The following is a 23,804-nucleotide window of genomic DNA, read 5'->3' on the forward strand; positions in this document are numbered from 1 at the left end:
CTCCGGGCCACCGGGCCGTGGACACGAACCATGGCCTTTGCCCTGAGAAACAAAACTCACCAGGCCAGGTTCCTGATGTCAGTTTGCAGGAGGCACTTGGCACTGTGAAACCAGACACAGTTGCCTCTGGGTGCACGTTGCATCTGGGATATATCCTGAACCATGCGGAATTTCAGCAGGCAGCCGGCCACTCGGGGCCACCGAGCCCTGGACACAAACGATGGCCTTTGCCCTGAGAAACAAAACTCACCAGGCCAGGTTCCTGATGTCAGTTTGCAGGAGGCACTTGGCACTCTCAAACGAGACAGAGTTGCCTGTGGGTGCACCTTGCATCTGGGAGATATCCTGAACCATGCGGAATTTCAGCAGGCAGCCGGCCACTCCGGGCCACTAGGCCCTGGACACGAACGATGCCCTTTCCCCTGAGAAACAAAACTCACCAGGCCAGGTTCCTGATGTCAGTTTGCAAGAGGCACTTGGCACTCTCAAACCAGACACAGTTGCCTGTGGGTGCTCCTTGCATCTGGGAGGTATCCTGAAGCATGCGGAATTTCAGCAGGCAGCTGGCCACTCCGGGCCACCGGGCCCTGGACACGAACGATGCCCTTTCCCCTGAGAAACAAAACTCACCAGGCCAGGTTCCTGATGTCAGTTTGCAGGAGGCACTTGGCACTGTCAAACCAGACACAGTTGCCTGTGGGGGCACCTTGCATCTGGGAGATATCCTGAACCATGCGGAATTTCAGCAGGCAGCCGGCCACTCCGGGCCACCGGGCCCTGGACACGAACGATGCCCTTTCCCCTGAGAAACAAAACTCACCAGGCCAGGTTCCTGATGTCAGTTTGCAGGAGGCACTTGGCACTGTCAAACCAGGCACAGTTGCCTGTGGGGGCACCTTGCATCTGGGAGATATCCTGAACCATGCGGAATTTCAGCAGGCAGCCGGCCACTCCGGGCCACCGGGCCCTGGACACAAACGATGGCCTTTGCCCTGAGAAACAAAACTCACCAGGCCAGGTTCCTGATGTCAGTTTGCAGGAGGCACTTGGCACTGTCAAACCAGACACAGTTGCCTGTGGGTGCACCTTGCATCTGGGAGATATCCTGAACTATGCGGAATTTCAGCAGGCAGCCGGCCACTCCGGGCCACCGGGCCGTGGACACGAACCATGGCCTTTCCCTTGAAAAACAAAAGTCACCAGGCCAGGTTCCTGATGTCAGTTTGCAGGAGGCACTTGGCACTCTCAAACCAGACACAGTTGCCTGTGGGGGCACCTTGCATCTGGGAGATATCCTGAAGCATGCGGAATTTCAGCAGGCAGCCGGCCACTCCGGGCCACCGGGCCCTGGACACAAACGATGGCCTTTGCCCTGAGAAACAAAACTCACCAGGCCAGGTTCCTGATGTCAGTTTGCAGGAGGCACTTGGCACTGTCACACCAGACACAGTTGCCTGTGGGGGCACCTTGCATCTGGGAGATATCCTGAAGCATGCGGAATTTCAGCACGCAGCCGGCCACTCCGGGCCACCGGGCCCTGGACACGAACGATGCCCTTTCCCCTGAGAAACAAAACTCACCAGGCCAGGTTCCTGATGTCAGTTTGCAGGAGGCACTTGGCACTGTCAAACCAGACACAGTTGCCTGTGGGTGCACCTTGCATCTGGGAGATATCCTGAACTATGCGGAATTTCAGCAGGCAGCCGGCCACTCCGGGCCACCGGGCCGTGGACACGAACCATGGCCTTTCCCTTGAGAAACAAAAGTCACCAGGCCAGGTTCCTGATGTCAGTTTGCAGGAGGCACTTGGCACTCTCAAACCAGACACAGTTGCCTTTGGGGGCACCTTGCATCTGGGAGATATCCTGAACCATGCGGAATTTCAGCAGGCAGCCGGCCACTCCGGGCCACCGGGCCCTGGACACAAACGATGGCCTTTGCCCTGAGAAACAAAACTCACCAGGCCAGGTTCCTGATGTCAGTTTGCAGGAGGCACTTGGCACTGTCAAACCAGACACAGTTGCCTGTGGGGGCACCTTGCATCTGGGAGATATCCTGAAGCATGCGGAATTTCAGCAGGCAGCCGGCCACTCCGGGCCACCGGGCCCTGGACACGAACGATGCCCTTTCCCCTGAGAAACAAAACTCACCAGGCCAGGTTCCTGATGTCAGTTTGCAGGAGGCACTTGGCACTGTCAAACCAGACACAGTTGCCTGTGGGGGCACCTTGCATCTGGGAGATATCCTGAACCATGCGGAATTTCAGCAGGCAGATGGCCACTCCGGGCCACCGGGCCCTGGACACGAACGATGCCCTTTCCCCTGAGAAACAAAACTCACCAGGCCAGGTTCCTGATGTCAGTTTGCAGGAGGCACTTGGCACTGTCAAACCAGACACAGTTGCCTGTGGGGGCACCTTGCATCTGGGAGATATCCTGAAGCATGCGGAATTTCAGCAGGCAGCCGGCCACTCCGGGCCACCGGGCCGTGGACACGAACCATGGCCTTTCCCCTGAGAAACAAAACTCACCAGGCCAGGTTCCTGATGTCAGTTTGCAGGAGGCACTTGGCACTGTCAAACCAGACACAGTTGCCTGTGGGGGCACCTTGCATCTGGGAGATATCCTGAACCATGCGGAATTTCAGCAGGCAGCCGGCCACTCCGGGCCACCGGGCCCTGGACACAAACGATGGCCTTTGCCCTGAGAAATAAAACTCACCAGGCCAGGTTCCTGATGTCAGTTTGCAGGAGGCACTTGGCACTGCCAAACCAGACACAGTTGCCTGTGGGGGCACCTTGCATCTGGGAGGTATCCTGAAGCATGCGGAATTTCAGCAGGCAGCCGGCCACTCCGGGCCACCGGGCCCTGGACACGAACCATGGCCTTTCCCCTGAGAAACAAAACTCACCAGGCCAGGTTCCTGATGTCAGTTTGCAGGAGGCACTTGGCACTGTCAAACCAGACACAGTTGCCAGTGGGGGCACCTTGCATCTGGGAGATATCCTGAACCATGCGGAATTTCAGCAGGCAGCCGGCCACTCCGGGCCACCGGGCCCTGGACACGAACCATGGCCTTTGCCCTGAGAAACAAAACTCACCAGGCCAGGTTCCTGATGTCAGTTTGCAGGAGGCACTTGGCACTGTCAAACCAGACACAGTTGCCTGTGGGGGCACCTTGCATCTGGGAGATATCCTGAAGCATGCGGAATTTCAGCACGCAGCCGCCACTCCGGGCCACCGGGCCCTGGACATGAACGATGCCCTTTCCCCTGAGAAACAAAACTCACCAGGCCAGGTTCCTGATGACAGTTTGCAGGAGGCACTTGGCACTGTCAAACCAGACACAGTTGCCTGTGGGTGCACCTTGCATCTGGGAGATATCCTGAAGCATGCGGAATTTCAGCAGGCAGCCGGCCACTCCGGGCCACCGGGCCCTGGACACGAACGATGCCCTTTCCCCTGAGAAACAAAACTCACCAGGCCAGGTTCCTGATGTCAGTTTGCAGGAGGCACTTGGCACTGTCAAACCAGACACAGTTGCCTGTGGGGGCACCTTGCATCTGGGAGATATCCTGAACCATGCGGAATTTCAGCAGGCAGATGGCCACTCCGGGCCACCGGGCCCTGGACACGAACGATGCCCTTTCCCCTGAGAAACAAAACTCACCAGGCCAGGTTCCTGATGTCAGTTTGCAGGAGGCACTTGGCACTGTCAAACCAGACACAGTTGCCTGTGGGGGCACCTTGCATCTGGGAGATATCCTGAAGCATGCGGAATTTCAGCAGGCAGCCGGCCACTCCGGGCCACCGGGCCGTGGACACGAACCATGGCCTTTCCCCTGAGAAACAAAACTCACCAGGCCAGGTTCCTGATGTCAGTTTGCAGGAGGCACTTGGCACTGTCAAACCAGACACAGTTGCCTGTGGGGGCACCTTGCATCTGGGAGATATCCTGAACCATGCGGAATTTCAGCAGGCAGCCGGCCACTCCGGGCCACCGGGCCCTGGACACAAACGATGGCCTTTGCCCTGAGAAATAAAACTCACCAGGCCAGGTTCCTGATGTCAGTTTGCAGGAGGCACTTGGCACTGCCAAACCAGACACAGTTGCCTGTGGGGGCACCTTGCATCTGGGAGATATCCTGAAGCATGCGGAATTTCAGCAGGCAGCCGGCCACTCCGGGCCACCGGGCCCTGGTCACGAACCATGGCCTTTCCCCTGAGAAACAAAACTCACCAGGCCAGGTTCCTGATGTCAGTTTGCAGGAGGCACTTGGCACTGTCAAACCAGACACAGTTGCCAGTGGGGGCACCTTGCATCTGGGAGATATCCTGAACCATGCGGAATTTCAGCAGGCAGCCGGCCACTCCGGGCCACCGGGCCCTGGACACAAACGATGGCCTTTGCCCTGAGAAACAAAACTCACCAGGCCAGGTTCCTGATGTCAGTTTGCAGGAGGCACTTGGCACTGTCAAACCAGACACAGTTGCCTGTGGGGGCACCTTGCATCTGGGAGATATCCTGAAGCATGCGGAATTTCAGCACGCAGCCGCCACTCCGGGCCACCGGGCCCTGGACATGAACGATGCCCTTTCCCCTGAGAAACAAAACTCACCAGGCCAGGTTCCTGATGACAGTTTGCAGGAGGCACTTGGCACTGTCAAACCAGACACAGTTGCCTGTGGGTGCACCTTGCATCTGGGAGATATCCTGAAGCATGCGGAATTTCAGCAGGCAGCCGGCCACTCCGGGCCACCGGGCCGTGGACACGAACCATGGCCTTTCCCCTGAGAAACAAAAGTCACCAGGCCAGGTTCCTGATGTCAGTTTGCAGGAGGCACTTGGCACTCTCAAACCAGACACAGTTGCCTGTGGGGGCACCTTGCATCTGGGAGATATCCTGAAGCATGCGGAATTTCAGCAGGCAGCCGGCCACTCCGGGCCACCGGGCCCTGGACACAAACGATGCCCTTTCCCCTGAGAAACAAAACTCACCAGGCCAGGTTCCTGATGTCAGTTTGCAGGAGGCACTTGGCACTCTCAAACCAGACACAGTTGCCTGTGGGGGCACCTTGCATCTGGGAGATATCCTGAAGCATGCGGAATTTCAGCACGCAGCCGGCCACTCCGGGCCACCGGGCCCTGGACACGAACGATGCCCTTTCCCCTGAGAAACAAAACTCACCAGGCCAGGTTCCTGATGACAGTTTGCAGGAGGCACTTGGCACTGTGAAACCAGACACAGTTGCCTCTGGGTGCACGTTGCATCTGGGATATATCCTGAAGCATGCGGAATTTCAGCAGGCAGCCGGCCACTCGGGGCCACCGGGCCCTGGACACAAACGATGGCCTTTGCCCTGAGAAACAAAACTCACCAGGCCAGGTTCCTGATGTCAGTTTGCAGGAGGCACTTGGCACTGTCAAACGAGACAGAGTTGCCTGTGGGTGCACGTTGCATCTGGGAGATATCCTGAAGCATGCGGAATTTCAGCAGGCAGCCGGCCACTCCGGGCCACTAGGCCCTGGACACGAACGATGCCCTTTCCCCTGAGAAACAAAACTCACCAGGCCAGGTTCCTGATGTCAGTTTGCAAGAGGCACTTGGCACTCTCAAACCAGACACAGTTGCCTGTGGGTGCTCCTTGCATCTGGGAGGTATCCTGAAGCATGCGGAATTTCAGCAGGCAGCTGGCCACTCCGGGCCACCGGGCCCTGGACACGAACGATGCCCTTTCCCCTGAGAAACAAAACTCACCAGGCCAGGTTCCTGATGTCAGTTTGCAGGAGGCACTTGGCACTGTCAAACCAGACACAGTTGCCTGTGGGGGCACCTTGCATCTGGGAGATATCCTGAACCATGCGGAATTTCAGCAGGCAGCCGGCCACTCCGGGCCACCGGGCCCTGGACACGAACGATGCCCTTTCCCCTGAGAAACAAAACTCACCAGGCCAGGTTCCTGATGTCAGTTTGCAGGAGGCACTTGGCACTGTCAAACCAGGCACAGTTGCCTGTGGGGGCACCTTGCATCTGGGAGATATCCTGAACCATGCGGAATTTCAGCAGGCAGCCGGCCACTCCGGGCCACCGGGCCCTGGACACAAACGATGGCCTTTGCCCTGAGAAACAAAACTCACCAGGCCAGGTTCCTGATGTCAGTTTGCAGGAGGCACTTGGCACTGTCAAACCAGACACAGTTGCCTGTGGGTGCACCTTGCATCTGGGAGATATCCTGAACTATGCGGAATTTCAGCAGGCAGCCGGCCACTCCGGGCCACCGGGCCGTGGACACGAACCATGGCCTTTCCCTTGAGAAACAAAAGTCACCAGGCCAGGTTCCTGATGTCAGTTTGCAGGAGGCACTTGGCACTCTCAAACCAGACACAGTTGCCTGTGGGGGCACCTTGCATCTGGGAGATATCCTGAACCATGCGGAATTTCAGCAGGCAGCCGGCCACTCCGGGCCACCGGGCCCTGGACACAAACGATGGCCTTTGCCCTGAGAAACAAAACTCACCAGGCCAGGTTCCTGATGTCAGTTTGCAGGAGGCACTTGGCACTGTCACACCAGACACAGTTGCCTGTGGGGGCACCTTGCATCTGGGAGATATCCTGAAGCATGCGGAATTTCAGCACGCAGCCGGCCACTCCGGGCCACCGGGCCCTGGACACGAACGATGCCCTTTCCCCTGAGAAACAAAACTCACCAGGCCAGGTTCCTGATGTCAGTTTGCAGGAGGCACTTGGCACTGTCAAACCAGACACAGTTGCCTGTGGGGGCACCTTGCATCTGGGAGATATCCTGAACCATGCGGAATTTCAGCAGGCAGATGGCCACTCCGGGCCACCGGGCCCTGGACACGAACGATGCCCTTTCCCCTGAGAAACAAAACTCACCAGGCCAGGTTCCTGATGTCAGTTTGCAGGAGGCACTTGGCACTGTCAAACCAGACACAGTTGCCTGTGGGTGCACCTTGCATCTGGGAGATATCCTGAACTATGCGGAATTTCAGCAGGCAGCCGGCCACTCCGGGCCACCGGGCCGTGGACACGAACCATGGCCTTTCCCTTGAGAAACAAAAGTCACCAGGCCAGGTTCCTGATGTCAGTTTGCAGGAGGCACTTGGCACTGTCAAACCAGACACAGTTGCCTGTGGGGGCACCTTGCATCTGGGAGATATCCTGAACCATGCGGAATTTCAGCAGGCAGCCGGCCACTCCGGGCCACCGGGCCCTGGACACGAACGATGCCCTTTCCCCTGAGAAACAAAACTCACCAGGCCAGGTTCCTGATGACAGTTTGCAGGAGGCACTTGGCACTCTCAAACCAGACACAGTTGCCTGTGGGGGCACCTTGCATCTGGGAGATATCCTGAAGCATGCGGATTTTCAGCACGCAGCCGGCCACTCCGGGCCACCGGGCCCTGGACACGAACGATGCCCTTTCCCCTGAGAAACAAAACTCACCAGGCCAGGTTCCTGATGTCAGTTTGCAGGAGGCACTTGGCACTCTCAAACCAGACACAGTTGCCTGTGGGGGCACCTTGCATCTGGGAGATATCCTGAACCATGCGGAATTTCAGCAGGCAGATGGCCACTCCGGGCCACCGGGCCCTGGACACGAACGATGCCCTTTCCCCTGAGAAACAAAACTCACCAGGCCAGGTTCCTGATGTCAGTTTGCAGGAGGCACTTGGCACTGTCAAACCAGACACAGTTGCCTGTGGGGGCACCTTGCATCTGGGAGATATCCTGAACCATGCGGAATTTCAGCAGGCAGCCGGCCACTCCGGGCCACCGGGCCGTGGACACGAACCATGGCCTTTCCCCTGAGAAACAAAACTCACCAGGCCAGGTTCCTGATGTCAGTTTGCAGGAGGCACTTGGCACTGTCAAACCAGACACAGTTGCCTGTGGGTGCACCTTGCATCTGGGAGATATCCTGAACCATGCAGAATTTCAGCAGGCAGCCGGCCACTCCGGGCCACCGGGCCCTGGACACAAACGATGGCCTTTGCCCTGAGAAATAAAACTCACCAGGCCAGGTTCCTGATGTCAGTTTGCAGGAGGCACTTGGCACTCTCAAACCAGACACAGTTGCCTGTGGGGGCACCTTGCATCTGGGAGATATCCTGAACCATGCGGAATTTCAGCAGGCAGCCGGCCACTCCGGGCCACCGGGCCCTGGACACAAACGATGGCCTTTGCCCTGAGAAACAAAACTCACCAGGCCAGGTTCCTGATGTCAGTTTGCAGGAGGCACTTGGCACTCTCAAACCAGACACAGTTGCCTGTGGGGGCACCTTGCATCTGGGAGATATCCTGAAGCATGCGGAATTTCAGCAGGCAGCCGCCACTCCGGGCCACCGGGCCCTGGACATGAACGATGCCCTTTCCCCTGAGAAACAAAACTCACCAGGCCAGGTTCCTGATGACAGTTTGCAGGAGGCACTTGGCACTGTCAAACCAGACACAGTTGCCTGTGGGTGCACCTTGCATCTGGGAGATATCCTGAAGCATGCGGAATTTCAGCAGGCAGCCGGCCACTCCGGGCCACCGGGCCCTGGACACGAACCATGGCCTTTCCCCTGAGAAACAAAATTCACCAGGCCAGGTTCCTGATATCAGTTTGCAGGAGGCACTTGGCACTCTCAAACCAGACACAGTTGCCTGTGGGGGCACCTTGCATCTGGGAGATATCCTGAAGCATGCGGAATTTCAGCAGGCAGCCGGCCACTCCGGGCCACCGAGCCCTGGACAAAAACGATGGCCTTTGCCCTGAGAAACAAAACTCACCAGGCCAGGTTCCTGATGTCAGTTTGCAGGAGGCACTTGGCACTGTCAAACCAGACACAGTTGCCTGTGGGGGCACCTTGCATCTGGGAGATATCCTGAACCATGCGGAATTTCAGCACGCAGCCGGCCACTCCGGGCCACCGGGCCCTGGACACGAACGATGCCCTTTCCCCTGAGAAACAAAACTCACCAGGCCAGGTTCCTGATGACAGTTTGCAGGAGGCACTTGGCACTCTCAAACCAGACACAGTTGCCTGTGGGGGCACCTTGCATCTGGGAGATATCCTGAAGCATGCGGAATTTCAGCAGGCAGCCGGCCACTCCGGGCCACCGGGCCGTGGACACGAACCATGGCCTTTCCCCTGAGAAACAAAAGTCACCAGGCCAGGTTCCTGATGTCAGTTTGCAGGAGGCACTTGGCACTGTGAAACCAGACACAGTTGCCTCTGGGTGCACGTTGCATCTGGGATATATACTGAAGCATGCGGAATTTCAGCAGGCAGCCGGCCACTCGGGGCCACCGAGCCCTGGACACAAACGATGGCCTTTGCCCTGAGAAACAAAACTCACCAGGCCAGGTTCCTGATGTCAGTTTGCAGGAGGCACTTGGCACTGTCAAACGAGACAGAGTTGCCTGTGGGTGCACGTTGCATCTGGGAGATATCCTGAACCATGCGTAATTTCAGCAGGCAGCCGGCCACTCCGGGCCACTAGGCCCTGGACACGAACGATGCCCTTTCCCCTGAGAAACAAAACTCACCAGGCCAGGTTCCTGATGTCAGTTTGCAGGAGGCACTTGGCACTGTCAAACCAGACACAGTTGCCTGTGGGGGCACCTTGCATCTGGGAGATATCCTGAACCATGCGGAATTTCAGCAGGCAGCCGGCCACTCCGGGCCACCGGGCCCTGGACACGAACGATGCCCTTTCCCCTGAGAAACAAAACTCACCAGGCCAGGTTCCTGATGTCAGTTTGCAGGAGGCACTTGGCACTGTCAAACCAGACACAGTTGCCTGTGGGGGCACCTTGCATCTGGGATTTATCCTGAACCATGCGGAATTTCAGCAGGCAGCCGGCCACTCCGGGCCACCGGGCCCTGGACACAAACGATGCCCTTTGCCCTGAGAAACAAAACTCACCAGGCCAGGTTCCTGATGTCAGTTTGCAGGAGGCACTTGGCACTGTCAAACCAGACACAGTTGCCTGTGGGTGCACCTTGCATCTGGGAGATATCCTGAACTATGCGGAATTTCAGCAGGCAGCCGGCCACTCCGGGCCACCGGGCCGTGGACACGAACCATGGCCTTTCCCTTGAGAAACAAAAGTCACCAGGCCAGGTTCCTGATGTCAGTTTGCAGGAGGCACTTGGCACTCTCAAACCAGACACAGTTGCCTGTGGGGGCACCTTGCATCTGGGAGATATCCTGAACCATGCGGAATTTCAGCAGGCAGCCGGCCACTCCGGGCCACCGGGCCCTGGACAAAAACGATGGCCTTTGCCCTGAGAAACAAAACTCACCAGGCCAGGTTCCTGATGTCAGTTTGCAGGAGGCACTTGGCACTGTCACACCAGACACAGTTGCCTGTGGGGGCACCTTGCATCTGGGAGATATCCTGAAGCATGCGGAATTTCAGCACGCAGCCGGCCACTCCGGGCCACCGGGCCCTGGACACGAACGATGCCCTTTCCCCTGAGAAACAAAACTCACCAGGCCAGGTTCCTGATGTCAGTTTGCAGGAGGCACTTGGCACTGTCAAACCAGACACAGTTGCCTGTGGGGGCACCTTGCATCTGGGAGATATCCTGAACCATGCGGAATTTCAGCAGGCAGATGGACACTCCGGGCCACCGGGCCCTGGACACGAACGATGCCCTTTCCCCTGAGAAACAAAACTCACCAGTCCAGGTTCCTGATGTCAGTTTGCAGGAGGCACTTGGCACTGTCAAACCAGACACAGTTAACTGTGGGTGCACCTTGCATCTGGGAGATATCCTGAACCATGCGGAATTTCAGCAGGCAGCCGGCCACTCCGGGCCACCGGGCCCTGGACACAAACGATGGCCTTTCCCCTGAGAAACAAAACTCACCAGGCCAGGTTCCTGATGTCAGTTTGCAGGAGGCACTTGGCACTGTCACACCAGACACAGTTGCCTGTGGGGGCACCTTGCATCTGGGAGATATCCTGAAGCATGCGGAATTTCAGCACGCAGCCGGCCACTCCGGGCCACCGGGCCCTGGACACGAACGATGCCCTTTCCCCTGAGAAACAAAACTCACCAGGCCAGGTTCCTGATGTCAGTTTGCAGGAGGCACTTGGCACTGTCAAACCAGACACAGTTGCCTGTGGGGGCACCTTGCATCTGGGAGATATCCTGAACCATGCGGAATTTCAGCAGGCAGATGGCCACTCCGGGCCACCGGGCCCTGGACACGAACGATGCCCTTTCCCCTGAGAAACAAAACTCACCAGGCCAGGTTCCTGATGTCAGTTTGCAGGAGGCACTTGGCACTGTCAAACCAGACACAGTTGCCTGTGGGGGCACCTTGCATCTGGGAGATATCCTGAAGCATGCGGAATTTCAGCAGGCAGCCGGCCACTCCGGGCCACCGGGCCCTGGACACGAACGATGCCCTTTCCCCTGAGAAACAAAACTCACCAGGCCATGTTCCTGATGTCAGTTTGCAGGAGGCACTTGGCACTCTCAAACCAGACACAGTTGCCTGTGGGGGCACCTTGCATCTGGGAGATATCCTGAACCATGCGGAATTTCAGCAGGCAGCCGGCCACTCCGGGCCACCGGGCCCTGGACACGAACGATGCCTTTCCCCCTGAGAAAAAAAACTCACCAGGCCAGGTTCCTGATGTCAGTTTGCAGGAGGCACTTGGCACTGTCAAACCAGACACAGTTGCCTGTGGGGGCACCTTGGATCTGGGAGATATCCTGAACCATGCGGAATATCAGCAGGCAGCCGGCCACTCCGGGCCACCGGGCCCTGGACACAAACGATGGCCTTTCCCCTGAGAAACAAAACTCACCAGGCCAGGTTCCTGATGTCAGTTTGCAGGAGGCACTTGGCACTCTCAAACCAGACACAGTTGCCTGTGGGGGCACCTTGCATCTGGGAGATATCATGAACCATGCGGAATTTCAGCAGGCAGCCGGCCACTCCGGGCCACCGAGCCCTGGACACAAACGATGGCCTTTCCCCTGAGAAACAAAACTCACCAGGCCAGGTTCCTGATGTCAGTTTGCAGGAGGCACTTGGCACTCTCAAACCAGACACAGTTGCCTGTGGGGGCACCTTGCATCTGGGAGATATCCTGAAGCATGCGGAATTTCAGCAGGCAGCCGGCCACTCGGGGCCACCGGGCCCTGGACACGAACCATGGCCTTTCCCCTGAGAAACAAAACTCACCAGGCCAGGTTCCTGATGTCAGTTTGCAGGAGGCACTTGGCACTCTCAAACCAGACACAGTTGCCTGTGGGGGCACCTTGCATCTGGGAGATATCCTGAAGCATGCGGAATTTCAGCAGGCAGCCGGCCACTCCGGGCCACCGGGCCCTGGACACAAACGATGCCCTTTCCCCTGAGAAACAAAAGTCACCAGGCCAGGTTCCTGATGTCAGTTTGCAGGAGGCACTTGGCACTGTCAAACCAGACACAGTTGCCTGTGGGGGCACCTTGCATCTGGGAGATATCCTGAAGCATGCGGAATTTCAGCAGGCAGCCGGCCACTCCGGGCCACCGGGCCGTGGACACGAACCATGGCCTTTCCCCTGAGAAACAAAAGTCACCAGGCCAGGTTCCTGATGTCAGTTTGCAGGAGGCACTTGGCACTCTCAAACCAGACACAGTTGCCTGTGGGTGCACCTTGCATCTGGGAGATATCCTGAACCATGCGGAATTTCAGCAGGCAGCCGGCCACTCCGGGCCACCGAGCCCTGGACAAAAACGATGGCCTTTGCCCTGAGAAACAAAACTCACCAGGCCAGGTGGCTGATGTCAGTTTGCAGGAGGCACTTGGCACTGTCAAACCAGACACAGTTGCCTGTGGGGGCACCTTGCATCTGGGAGATATCCTGAAGCATGCGGAATTTCAGCAGGCAGCCGGCCACTCCGGGCCACCGGGCCCTGGACACGAACGATGCCCTTTCCCCTGAGAAATAAAAGTCACCAGGCCAGGTTCCTGATGTCAGTTTGCAGGAGGCACTTGGCACTGTCAAACCAGACACAGTTGCCTGTGGGGGCACCTTGCATCTGGGAGATATCCTGAAGCATGCGGAATTTCAGCAGGCAGCCGGCCACTCCGGGCCACCGGGCCCTGGACACAAACGATGGCCTTTGCCCTGAGAAATAAAACTCACCAGGCCAGGTTCCTGATGTCAGTTTGCAGGAGGCACTTGGCACTCTCAAACCAGACACAGTTGCCTGTGGGGGCACCTTGCATCTGGGAGATATCCTGAAGCATGCGGAATTTCAGCAGGCAGCCGGCCACTCCGGGCCACCGGGCCGTGGACACGAACCATGGCCTTTCCCCTGAGAAACAAAAGTCACCAGGCCAGGTTCCTGATGTCAGTTTGCAGGAGGCACTTGGCACTGTCAAACCAGACACAGTTGCCTGTGGGGGCACCTTGCATCTGGGAGATATCCTGAACCATGCGGAATTTCAGCAGGCAGCCGGCCACTCCGGGCCACCGGGCCGTGGACACGAACCATGGCCTTTGCCCTGAGAAACAAAACTCACCAGGCCAGGTTCCTGATGTCAGTTTGCAGGAGGCCCTTGGCACTGTGAAACCAGACACAGTTGCCTCTGGGTGCACGTTGCATCTGGGATATATCCTGAAGCATGCGGAATTTCAGCAGGCAGCCGGCCACTCGGGGCCACCGAGCCCTGGACACAAACGATGGCCTTTGCCCTGAGAAACAAAACTCACCAGGCCAGGTTCCTGATGTCAGTTTGCAGGAGGCACTTGGCACTGTCAAACGAGACAGAGTTGCCTGTGGGTGCACGTTGCATCTGGGAGATATCCTGAAGCATGCGGAATTTCAGCAGGCAGCCGGCCACTCCGGGCCACTAGGCCCTGGACACGAACGATGCCCTTTCCCCTGAGAAACAAAACTCACCAGGCCAGGTTCCTGATGTCAGTTTGCAAGAGGCACTTGGCACTCTCAAACCAGACACAGTTGCCTGTGGGTGCTCCTTGCATCTGGGAGGTATCCTGAAGCATGCGGAATTTCAGCAGGCAGCTGGCCACTCCGGGCCACCGGGCCCTGGACACGAACGATGCCCTTTCCCCTGAGAAACAAAACTCACCAGGCCAGGTTCCTGATGTCAGTTTGCAGGAGGCACTTGGCACTGTCAAACCAGACACAGTTGCCTGTGGGGGCACCTTGCATCTGGGAGATATCCTGAACCATGCGGAATTTCAGCAGGCAGCCGGCCACTCCGGGCCACCGGGCCCTGGACACGAACGATGCCCTTTCCCCTGAGAAACAAAACTCACCAGGCCAGGTTCCTGATGTCAGTTTGCAGGAGGCACTTGGCACTGTCAAACCAGGCACAGTTGCCTGTGGGGGCACCTTGCATCTGGGAGATATCCTGAACCATGCGGAATTTCAGCAGGCAGCCGGCCACTCCGGGCCACCGGGCCCTGGACACAAACGATGCCCTTTGCCCTGAGAAACAAAACTCACCAGGCCAGGTTCCTGATGTCAGTTTGCAGGAGGCACTTGGCACTGTCAAACCAGACACAGTTGCCTGTGGGTGCACCTTGCATCTGGGAGATATCCTGAACTATGCGGAATTTCAGCAGGCAGCCGGCCACTCCGGGCCACCGGGCCGTGGACACGAACCATGGCCTTTCCCTTGAGAAACAAAAGTCACCAGGCCAGGTTCCTGATGTCAGTTTGCAGGAGGCACTTGGCACTCTCAAACCAGACACAGTTGCCTGTGGGGGCACCTTGCATCTGGGAGATATCCTGAACCATGCGGAATTTCAGCAGGCAGCCGGCCACTCCGGGCCACCGGGCCCTGGACAAAAACGATGGCCTTTGCCCTGAGAAACAAAACTCACCAGGCCAGGTTCCTGATGTCAGTTTGCAGGAGGCACTTGGCACTGTCACACCAGACACAGTTGCCTGTGGGGGCACCTTGCATCTGGGAGATATCCTGAAGCATGCGGAATTTCAGCACGCAGCCGGCCACTCCGGGCCACCGGGCCCTGGACACGAACGATGCCCTTTCCCCTGAGAAACAAAACTCACCAGGCCAGGTTCCTGATGTCAGTTTGCAGGAGGCACTTGGCACTGTCAAACCAGACACAGTTGCCTGTGGGGGCACCTTGCATCTGGGAGATATCCTGAACCATGCGGAATTTCAGCAGGCAGCCGGCCACTCCGGGCCACCGGGCCCTGGACACGAACGATGCCCTTTCCCCTGAGAAACAAAACTCACCAGGCCAGGTTCCTGATGTCAGTTTGCAGGAGGCACTTGGCACTGTCAAACCAGACACAGTTGCCTGTGGGTGCACCTTGCATCTGGGAGATATCCTGAAGCATGCGGAATTTCAGCAGGCAGCCGGCCACTCCGGGCCACCGGGCCCTGGACACAAACGATGGCCTTTGCCCTGAGAAACAAAACTCACCAGGCCAGGTTCCTGATGTCAGTTTGCAGGAGGCACTTGGCACTGTCACACCAGACACAGTTGCCTGTGGGGGCACCTTGCATCTGGGAGATATCCTGAAGCATGCGGAATTTCAGCACGCAGCCGGCCACTCCGGGCCACCGGGCCCTGGACACGAACGATGCCCTTTCCCCTGAGAAACAAAACTCACCAGGCCAGGTTCCTGATGTCAGTTTGCAGGAGGCACTTGGCACTGTCAAACCAGACACAGTTGCCTGTGGGGGCACCTTGCATCTGGGAGATATCCTGAACCATGCGGAATTTCAGCACGCAGCCGGCCACTCCGGGCCACCGGGCCCTGGACACGAACGATGCCCTTTCCCCTGAGAAACAAAACTCACCAGGCCAGGTTCCTGATGTCAGTTTGCAGGAGGCACTTGGCACTCTCAAACCAGACACAGTTGCCTGTGGGGGCACCTTGCATCTGGGAGATATCCTGAAGCATGCGGAATTTCAGCAGGCAGCCGGCCACTCCGGGCCACCGGGCCCTGGACACGAACGATGCCCTTTCCCCTGAGAAACAAAACTCACCAGGCCATGTTCCTGATGTCAGTTTGCAGGAGGCACTTGGCACTCTCAAACCAGACACAGTTGCCTGTGGGGGCACCTTGCATCTGGGAGATATCCTGAAGCATGCGGAATTTCAGCAGGCAGCCGGCCACTCCGGGCCACCGGGCCCTGGACACGAACGATGCCTTTCCCCCTGAGAAAAAAAACTCACCAGGCCAGGTTCCTGATGTCAGTTTGCAGGAGGCACTTGGCACTGTCAAACCAGACACAGTTGCCTGTGGGGGCACCTTGGATCTGGGAGATATCCTGAACCATGCGGAATATCAGCAGGCAGCCGGCCACTCCGGGCCACCGGGCCCTGGACACAAACGATGGCCTTTCCCCTGAGAAACAAAACTCACCAGGCCAGGTTCCTGATGTCAGTTTGCAGGAGGCACTTGGCACTCTCAAACCAGACACAGTTGCCTGTGGGGGCACCTTGCATCTGGGAGATATCATGAACCATGCGGAATTTCAGCAGGCAGCCGGCCACTCCGGGCCACCGGGCCCTGGACACAAACGATGGCCTTTCCCCTGAGAAACAAAACTCACCAGGCCAGGTTCCTGATGTCAGTTTGCAGGAGGCACTTGGCACTCTCAAACCAGACACAGTTGCCTGTGGGGGCACCTTGCATCTGGGAGATATCCTGAAGCATGCGGAATTTCAGCAGGCAGCCGGCCACTCGGGGCCACCGGGCCCTGGACACGAACCATGGCCTTTCCCCTGAGAAACAAAACTCACCAGGCCAGGTTCCTGATGTCAGTTTGCAGGAGGCACTTGGCACTCTCAAACCAGACACAGTTGCCTGTGGGGGCACCTTACATCTGGGAGATATCCTGAAGCATGCGGAATTTCAGCAGGCAGCCGGCCACTCCGGGCCACCGGGCCCTGGACACAAACGATGCCCTTTCCCCTGAGAAACAAAAGTCACCAGGCCAGGTTCCTGATGTCAGTTTGCAGGAGGCACTTGGCACTGTCAAACCAGACACAGTTGCCTGTGGGGGCACCTTGCATCTGGGAGATATCCTGAAGCATGCGGAATTTCAGCAGGCAGCCGGCCACTCCGGGCCACCGGGCCGTGGACACGAACCATGGCCTTTCCCCTGAGAAACAAAAGTCACCAGGCCAGGTTCCTGATGTCAGTTTGCAGGAGGCACTTGGCACTGTCAAACCAGACACAGTTGCCTGTGGGTGCACCTTGCATCTGGGAGATATCCTGAACCATGCGGAATTTCAGCAGGCAGCCGGCCACTCCGGGCCACCGAGCCCTGGACAAAAACGATGGCCTTTGCCCTGAGAAACAAAACTCACCAGGCCAGGTGGCTGATGTCAGTTTGCAGGAGGCACTTGGCACTGTCAAACCAGACACAGTTGCCTGTGGGGGCACCTTGCATCTGGGAGATATCCTGAACCATGCGGAATTTCAGCAGGCAGCCGGCCACTCCGGGCCACCGGGCCCTGGACACGAACGATGCCCTTTCCCCTGAGAAACAAAAGTCACCAAGCCAGGTTCCTGATGTCAGTTTGCAGGAGGCACTTGGCACTGTCAAACCAGACACAGTTGCCTGTGGGGGCACCTTGCATCTGGGAGATATCCTGAAGCATGCGGAATTTCAGCAGGCAGCCGGCCACTCCGGGCCACCGGGCCCTGGACACAAACGATGGCCTTTGCCCTGAGAAATAAAACTCACCAGGCCAGGTTCCTGATGTCAGTTTGCAGGAGGCACTTGGCACTCTCAAACCAGACACAGTTGCCTGTGGGGGCACCTTGCATCTGGGAGATATCCTGAAGCATGCGGAATTTCAGCAGGCAGCCGGCCACTCCGGGCCACCGGGCCGTGGACACGAACCATGGCCTTTCCCCTGAGAAACAAAAGTCACCAGGCCAGGTTCCTGATGTCAGTTTGCAGGAGGCACTTGGCACTCTCAAACCAGACACAGTTGCCTGTGGGGGCACCTTGCATCTGGGAGATATCCTGAACCATGCGGAATTTCAGCAGGCAGCCGGCCACTCCGGGCCACCGGGCCGTGGACACGAACCATGGCCTTTGCCCTGAGAAACAAAACTCACCAGGCCAGGTTCCTGATGTCAGTTTGCAGGAGGCACTTGGCACTGTGAAACCAGACACAGTTGCCTCTGGGTGCACGTTGCATCTGGGATATATCCTGAAGCATGCGGAATTTCAGCAGGCAGCCGGCCACTCCGGGCCACCGGGCCCTGGACACGAACCATGGCCTTTCCCCTGAGAAACAAAACTCACCAGGCCAGGTTCCTGATGTCAGTTTGCAGGAGGCACTTGGCACTGTCAAACCAGACAGAGTTGCCTGTGGGTGCACGTTGCATCTGGGAGATATCCTGAAGCATGCGGAATTTCAGCAGGCAGCCGGCCACTCCGGGCCACTAGGCCCTGGACACGAACGATGCCCTTTCCCCTGAGAAACAAAACTCACCAGGCCAGGTTCCTGATGTCAGTTTGCAAGAGGCACTTGGCACTGTCAAACCAGACACAGTTGCCTGTGGGTGCTCCTTGCATCTGGGAGGTATCCTGAAGCATGCGGAATTTCAGCAGGCAGCCGGCCACTCCGGGCCACCGGGCCCTGGACACGAACGATGCCCTTTCCCCTGAGAAACAAAACTCACCAGGCCAGGTTCCTGATGTCAGTTTGCAGGAGGCACTTGGCACTGTCAAACCAGACACAGTTGCCTGTGGGGGCACCTTGCATCTGGGAGATATCCTGAACCATGCGGAATTTCAGCAGGCAGCCGGCCACTCCGGGCCACCGGGCCCTGGACACGAACGATGCCCTTTCCCCTGAGAAACAAAACTCACCAGGCCAGGTTCCTGATGTCAGTTTGCAGGAGGCACTTGGCACTGTCAAACCAGACACAGTTGCCTGTGGGGGCACCTTGCATCTGGGAGATATCCTGAACCATGCGGAATTTCAGCAGGCAGCCGGCCACTCCGGGCCACCGGGCCCTGGACACAAACGATGGCCTTTGCCCTGAGAAACAAAACTCACCAGGCCAGGTTCCTGATGTCAGTTTGCAGGAGGCACTTGGCACTCTCAAACCAGACACAGTTGCCTGTGGGTGCACCTTGCATCTGGGAGATATCCTGAACTATGCGGAATTTCAGCAGGCAGCCGGCCATTCCGGGCCACCGGGCCGTGGACACGAACCATGGCCTTTCCCTTGAGAAACAAAAGTCACCAGGCCAGGTTCCTGATGTCAGTTTGCAGGAGGCACTTGGCACTCTCAAACCAGACACAGTTGCCTGTGGGGGCACCTTGCATCTGGGAGATATCCTGAACCATGCGGAATTTCAGCCGGCAGCCGGCCACTCCGGGCCACCGGGACCTGGACACAAACGATGGCCTTTCCCCTGAGAAACAAAAGTCACCAGGCCAGGTTCCTGATGTCAGTTTGCAGGAGGCACTTGGCACTGTCAAACCAGACACAGTTGCCTGTGGGGGCACCTTGCATCTGGGAGATATCCTGAAGCATGCGGAATTTCAGCACGCAGCCGGCCACTCCGGGCCACCGGGCCCTGGACACGAACGATGCCCTTTCCCCTGAGAAACAAAACTCACCAGGCCAGGTTCCTGATGTCAGTTTGCAGGAGGCACTTGGCACTGTCAAACCAGACACAGTTGCCTGTGGGGGCACCTTGCATCTGGGAGATATCCTGAACCATGCGGAATTTCAGCAGGCAGATGGCCACTCCGGGCCACCGGGCCCTGGACACGAACGATGCCCTTTTCCCTGAGAAACAAAACTCACCAGGCCAGGTTCCTGATGTCAGTTTGCAGGAGGCACTTGGCACTGTCAAACCAGACACAGTTGCCTGTGGGGGCACCTTGCATCTGGGAGATATCCTGAACCATGCGGAATTTCAGCAGGCAGCCGGCCACTCCGGGCCACCGGGCCCTGGACACGAACGATGGCCTTTCCCCTGAGAAACAAAACTCACCAGGCCAGGTTCCTGATGTCAGTTTGCAGGAGGCACTTGGCACTGTCAAACCAGACACAGTTGCCTGTGGGGGCACCTTGCATCTGGGAGATATCCTGAACCATGCGGAATTTCAGCAGGCAGCCGGCCACTCCGGGCCACCGGGCCCTGGACACAAACGATGGCCTTTGCCCTGAGAAACAAAACTCACCAGGCCAGGTTCCTGATGTCAGTTTGCAGGAGGCACTTGGCACTCTCAAACCAGACACAGTTGCCTGTGGGTGCACCTTGCATCTGGGAGATATCCTGAACTATGCGGAATTTCAGCAGGCAGCCGGCCATTCCGGGCCACCGGGCCGTGGACACGAACCATGGCCTTTCCCTTGAGAAACAAAAGTCACCAGGCCAGGTTCCTGATGTCAGTTTGCAGGAGGCACTTGGCACTCTCAAACCAGACACAGTTGCCTGTGGGGGCACCTTGCATCTGGGAGATATCCTGAACCATGCGGAATTTCAGCCGGCAGCCGGCCACTCCGGGCCACCGGGACCTGGACACAAACGATGGCCTTTCCCCTGAGAAACAAAAGTCACCAGGCCAGGTTCCTGATGTCAGTTTGCAGGAGGCACTTGGCACTGTCAAACCAGACACAGTTGCCTGTGGGGGCACCTTGCATCTGGGAGATATCCTGAAGCATGCGGAATTTCAGCAGGCAGCCGGCAACTCCGGGCCACCGGGCCCTGGACACGAACGATGCCCTTTCCCCTGAGAAACAAAACTCACCAGGCCAGGTTCCTGATGTCAGTTTGCAGGAGGCACTTGGCACTGTCAAACCAGACACAGTTGCCTGTGGGGGCACCTTGCATCTGGGAGATATCCTGAACCATGCGGAATTTCAGCAGGCAGATGGCCACTCCGGGCCACCGGGCCCTGGACACGAACGATGCCCTTTTCCCTGAGAAACAAAACTCACCAGGCCAGGTTCCTGATGTCAGTTTGCAGGAGGCACTTGGCACTGTCAAACCAGACACAGTTGCCTGTGGGGGCACCTTGCATCTGGGAGATATCCTGAAGCATGCGGAATTTCAGCAGGCAGCCGGCCACTCCGGGCCACCGGGCCCTGGACACGAACGATGCCCTTTCCCCTGAGAAACAAAACTCACCAGGCCAGGTTCCTGATGTCAGTTTGCAGGAGGCACTTGGCACTGTCAAACCAGACACAGTTGCCTGTGGGGGCACCTTGCATCTGGGAGATATCCTGAACCATGCGGAATTTCAGCAGGCAGCCGGCCACTCTGGGCCACCGGGCCCTGGACACGAACGATGCCCTTCCCCCTGAGAAAAAAAACTCACCAGGCCAGGTTCCTGATGTCAGTTTGCAGGAGGCACTTGGCACTGTCAAACCAGACACAGTTGCCTGTGGGGGCACCTTGCATCTGGGAGATATCCTGAACCATGCGGAATATCAGCAGGCAGCCGGCCACTCCGGGCCACCGGGCCCTGGACACAAACGATGGCCTTTCCCCTGAGAAACAAAACTCACCAGGCCAGGTTCCTGATGTCAGTTTGCAGGAGGCACTTGGCACTCTCAAACCAGACACAGTTGCCTGTGGGGGCACCTTGCATCTGGGAGATATCCTGAACCATGCGGAATTTCAGCAGGCAGCCGGCCACTCCGGGCCACCGGGCCGTGGACACGAACCATGGCCTTTCCCCTGAGAAACAAAAGTCACCAGGCCAGGTTCCTGATGTCAGTTTGCAGGAGGCACTTGGCACTCTCAAACCAGACACAGTTGCCTGTGGGTGCACCTTGCATCTGGGAGATATCCTGAACCATGCGGAATTTCAGCAGGCAGCCGGCCACTCCGGTCCACCGAGCCCTGGACAAAAACGATGGCCTTTGCCCTGAGAAACAAAACTCACCAGGCCAGGTTCCTGATGTCAGTTTGCAGGAGGCACTTGGCACTGTCAAACCAGACACAGTTGCCTGTGGGGGCACCTTGCATCTGGGAGATATCCTGAAGCATGCGGAATTTCAGCAGGCAGCCGGCCACTCCGGGCCACCGGGCCCTGGACATGAACGATGCCCTTTCCCCTGAGAAACAAAACTCACCAGGCCAGGTTCCTGATGTCAGTTTGCAGGAGGCACTTGGCACTGTCAAACCAGACACAGTTGCCTGTGGGGGCACCTTGCATCTGGGAGATATCCTGAAGCATGCGGAATTTCAGCAGGCAGCCGGCCACTCCGGGCCACCGGGCCCTGGACACAAACGATGGCCTTTCCCCTGAGAAACAAAACTCACCAGGCCAGGTTCCTGATGTCAGTTTGCAGGAGGCACTTGGCACTGTCAAACCAGACACAGTTGCCTGTGGGGGCACCTTGCATCTGGGAGATATCCTGAAGCATGCGGAATTTCAGCAGGCAGCCGGCCACTCCGGGCCACCGGGCCGTGGACACGAACCATGGCCTTTCCCCTGAGAAACAAAACTCACCAGGCCAGGTTCCTGATGTCAGTTTGCAGGAGGCACTTGGCACTGTCAAACCAGACACAGTTGCCTGTGGGGGCACCTTGCATCTGGGAGATATCCTGAAGCATGCGGAATTTCAGCACGCAGCCGGCCACTCCGGGCCACCGGGCCCTGGACACAAACGATGGCCTTTGCCCTGAGAAACAAAACTCACCAGGCCAGGTTCCTGATGTCAGTTTGCAGGAGGCACTTGGCACTCTCAAACCAGACACAGTTGCCTGTGGGGGCACCTTGCATCTGGGAGATATCCTGAACCATGCGGAACTTCAGCACGCAGCCGCCACTCCGGGCCACCGGGCCCAGGACACGAACGATGCCCTTTCCCCTGAGAAACAAAACTCACCAGGCCAGGTTCCTGATGACAGTTTGCAGGAGGCACTTGGCACTGTCAAACCAGACACAGTTGCCTGTGGGTGCACCTTGCATCTGGGAGATATCCTGAAGCATGCGGAATTTCAGCAGGCAGCCGGCCACTCCGGGCCACCGGGCCGTGGACACGAACCATGGCCTTTCCCCTGAGAAACAAAAGTCACCAGGCCAGGTTCCTGATGTCAGTTTGCAGGAGGCACTTGGCACTCTCAAACCAGACACAGTTGCCTGTGGGGGCACCTTGCATCTGGGAGATATCCTGAACCATGCGGAATTTCAGCAGGCAGCTGGCCACTCCGGGCCACCGGGCCCTGGACACAAACGATGCCCTTTCCCCTGAGAAACAAAACTCACCAGGCCAGGTTCCTGATGTCAGTTTGCAGGAGGCACTTGGCACTGTGAAACCAGACACAGTTGCCTGTGGGTGCACCTTGCATCTGGGAGATATCCTGAACCATGCGGAATTTCAGCAGGCAGCCGGCCACTCCGGGCCACCGAGCCCTGGACAAAAACGATGGCCTTTGCCCTGAGAAACAAAACTCACCAGGCCAGATTCCTGATGTCAGTTTGCAGGAGGCACTTGGCACTGTCAAACCAGACACAGTTGCCTGTGGGGGCACCTTGCATCTGGGAGATATCCTGAAGCATGCGGAATTTCAGCAGGCAGCCGGCCACTCCGGGCCACCGGGCCGTGGACACGAACCATGGCCTTTCCCCTGAGAAACAAAAGTCACCAGGCCAGGTTCCTGATGTCAGTTTGCAGGAGGCACTTGGCACTGTGAAACCAGACACAGTTGCCTCTGGGTGCACATTGCATCTGGGATATATCCTGAAGCATGCGGAATTTCAGCAGGCAGCCGGCCACTCGGGGCCACCGAGCCCTGGACACAAACGATGGCCTTTGCCCTGAGAAACAAAACTC

Source organism: Passer domesticus, chromosome 4 (assembly GCF_036417665.1).
Source record: "Passer domesticus isolate bPasDom1 chromosome 4, bPasDom1.hap1, whole genome shotgun sequence".
Classification (NCBI taxonomy): domain Eukaryota; kingdom Metazoa; phylum Chordata; class Aves; order Passeriformes; family Passeridae; genus Passer; species Passer domesticus.